Source organism: Puntigrus tetrazona, chromosome 3, assembly GCF_018831695.1.
Source record: "Puntigrus tetrazona isolate hp1 chromosome 3, ASM1883169v1, whole genome shotgun sequence".
Classification (NCBI taxonomy): Eukaryota; Metazoa; Chordata; class Actinopteri; order Cypriniformes; family Cyprinidae; genus Puntigrus; species Puntigrus tetrazona.
The window spans coordinates 19,009,107-19,012,987 of NC_056701.1; positions in this window are offsets into that span (position 1 = coordinate 19,009,107).

Consider the following 3,881-nt stretch of genomic DNA (forward strand, 5'->3'; position numbering starts at 1 on the left):
AGTGCCGTACCATTATACCTCACTTTTAAATTCTTATTATACCCCAATAATTGACTACTTATAAAGCTTAACAAATTTTAACCCATGTGCTGTGGTGAAAATCCTTTACTTAATTCCCAGTCAAAATTGACCACTGTTCAAAACGATTAAGCCATCCATTATGATTCATGATAAACCTTTTGTTAGATTTTTTCCTTTCAGTTAGCACTGCTTTTATGTTTCTTTTTGGAACCGATTGTGAAAAAAAGTTTTTTTCTTTTTGGTGGATAATTTTGGCAATGTTCACCCCAAAAATGTGGTGCATAAGCTCAGATCATAAGGCCAGCCATTCCAAAAACCAAATATAAAGCTTGTGCTAACTGAAAATGTTTGGTAATTTACAAGCAATGTTTTGTGTGCTGGTCATTTTTGCACCACAAGTCAGAAAAAAGAGAGCAATAAATAGAACTGTTCTATCTTATATTTGCAAAGTCTGTAAGTTTTAACCCTAGGAGTTAAAATCAGCTATGACTTTCAGGAAAAAGGTTGGTTCTGAATTAATTGCGAAAATAGAGAGAAAATAAATCTAATTTTGAAGACAAACAAATGTCTGTTTTCAAAACCAAATAGCTATTAAAAGTTGAGGTGAATTTGTTGATGTTTGCATGTGATTTTTCAGCTTCGTAGTAAACGCCTGTAATCCCGTCCTCACTTGATGCAGGCATGATATCGCCTACATGCCTACAGCCGCAGACAAGTCAATCACACACCATACTTTATCTCAAACGTCTCTCAAGTCTCAGTAGCTTAGAACACTTCATCATCCAGCTTGTTATACAGCTACGTTAAACTGCTGTGGTAAAAAGATCAACACACACACACGCTCCGACCTGCAGCGTCTTCCTGTTTGCCACAAAGATCAGCAAAAGGGAAACCCAGTGTGGCATTTTGAAATGAAACCCCTGCTCCGGCTCTCAGTGCATGTACAGCTGCCAGTCACTCTATGCGCTGGCTAAACTCAGACCTCAGGCTATTAGGCGCTGTATTCTGTAAATCGAGCTACCAGCGAGATTTGAAATCTGACTGCAGTGCCGTCAAAACTGTGCAATAATAATGAGCCACAGTCCGAGTGGGAGGGAGCAGGGGAAAGAGAGACAGGGGATGTTTACGCTCTGTTTTTGAGGTCTCTTCATGGTGTGCACATTTTCTCTAGGTATGCAATACTTGGGTGACCTGCAGCAACTGAACAGAATGCAAGCACGAGGACACCATACTTTATATCATATAATGCAATTTGCCCAACTGGATCTCAATAGGGACAAATGAAGTGGAACTGGAAGTAAATTATATCTGTTTTGTACCCTTTTTTTGAATACAAAGTTTGGAAATAATATAAAAGAATAATCATATATAATTACACAAATAAATGAATGAATCATATCACAGAATGGAAATGACAGAAAATAAAAGCCAATGGGAGACTTAAATGTTTAAGTGATATACCATAATTTTACTTTTAAATTCTCATTAACCTTATAATTCAAGTTAACGCTTGTATTTACATTTGTATTTATTTTCTGTAACTAAATTTGAAATGGATTTTACCATTTTTGTCTACTAACCCTGAATATAGCAAATATATAAAATAGATGATATAGTATATAGTCCTTAGCAAGCTAGCGTGCTTAATCGAGAAACTGTTTGTAGAGCTGCTCTGCTCCAGAAGAGGCATCATGGAGCCCCTAGGGACACATGGAAAGAGGAGAACAACAGAGTCCAGACTCATTGTTTTTTCTCCTTTCTCTTCATGAAAAGGCCATAAATACAGCTGCGCAGACTTACCAACAGGGCTGAAGAAAAAGAGCAAGATGGTGTGGATAAATGGAAGAAAAGAGCCCGCGCTCTCAACAAAGCCACTGTGTAACAGAGCCCTCCGCCCTATGGCGCCCAGGCTCGCCTATAGAGCAGAGAGCTTTTTGTCAGCCCCTTTCATAGGCATCCATGCAGAAGGATGGACATCAGGAGGGAATTAGAGGGGGAAAATAAGCAGCTAAGTCACTAAACGCAGGTATGGCACGCCCCTCGCACTGCAGTCACGCGACATGCGGACAAAGCGTTCTGCAAAAAGGGCTGTGCACAGGTCTTTAGGAAGGCTAAGTCTGAAGACGCCCCTCAGGACCTCTAACACACGCTGTCAGCATGCAATTAGCCGCAATGGAAGCAGCCGCTTATTAAGCTGAGCGTAGTCTGCAGTGTCACTAAAGTCCAACCTTCTGCAACACGCTGAAGTCAGGAGTGCAGCTGAACACTGTCTTTGGTTTCGCTTCTCTGTCTGTCTCTCACCTCACTTCCTATCTTGCACTCGCTTCACTCTGTCAAAGGCCATTAGCAAGAGTGGGGAAAAAAACATTCAATGTCAGGAAGATAACACTTCAATCTTTTAGCCAAATTGAGATTAGGTCTAATGGAGTCCAAACTTGACCAATCAGTTCAGTGCGCACTTCTGTCCAATCAGAGGAGATCTTTCTACCTACAGCACTGGAAGGCAATAGTCCAAAGGTAAAAATCACAATGATAGGGACTAAAATATGTACAACAAGGTTACTAATTGACGGAACAGGATTTTGCTGAAGCCATCAGCCTGCATTATTTCAGCTTCTTTTAAAATAAAATCTAACAGCAGAAAACCTAGGTAAAAATCTATATTACCCATGATTATCCAAAGAAATTTCCACTCAAAAAAAGTAAAAGTACACTTTAGAAACTAAGCCTAAACTATGCCAAAACAGCATTTTAGTGCTGAGCCCAGGTCCTAAGGATGCACTCAGAATTATTTAAGTCAGTTTCTTCATTGCGCCTCAAACTTCTTGCATGTATAATATGCATATAAAATAGAGCTTTGTAAAATTCTAGTCTAGAATCTAAAAACTAATCTATTTTTGTCTTTTGCCAAGAGATAGATATTTAAATAGATATTTAATTTTTTCAATATCTCTCACTGATCTGTTGGGAATGCATTCCATGGCATTCATCTTTTTTGTGGTACTAATTCTTTCTTTGCTTTAAATCTAAGTCGTTTTGAAGCTTGTTGGTTTTGTTTGATCTAAAGTTCATCTGAATGGAAAAAAAATACTTCAGGATCCAAGGTGGCTAAACAAGTGTGACAGGACCTGCAATCTATGTGCATTTCCAACACCACAGACATACAGAAACCGACGTGCCAGGTGGTAAATCTTGGAGGGTACACAAGCATACTTGGTAAATATAAATGAATAACATTTTCATGTTGTGATTTCCACTGTCTTCAACGTTTTGTTGAGTATTTGCAGCTCCTTCGCGCAACACAAATATGTGTACAGCACAGTACGCTTTTCATCTGGCGTATCTGCTGTGATAGTGGACTGAGTAAATAACTCCATCACCATGACTTTGAGAGCTGGATCGACTCTAATGGAGCGATCATCCATGTTTTAAATGAAGCTGCAATAATTATGAATGCAATGATGGAGCAACATATCACTGCACTCATACATACACACAGCGCGCACACACACACACCGACAGGCCAGCCAAAGCCCAAGACCTAAATCTAACTGTAGATGAAAAGAATAATTGCATTTTCTTGATGTCAGCTTAGCGGCTTGGCTCATAGGAATTTTCCTTTGTGGTCTGGAGGTGTGGCATGCTAACGATAGAGTATGGTGATTTTTCAACTCCTGAACGGCAGCGACAGGCCAGGAATTCATCACAGGGCTGTATCGATTCTAACACCTGATTTCTGAGGGCTGCAGAAAATGACATGGCTGTAACATTGATTGTAGCCGGGAGTGGAGCTTGCCACGCAATCCTCTCATCCTGCCTGCTATAGATCAAAGAGCATGGCCACTGGGCTTATCATGTGA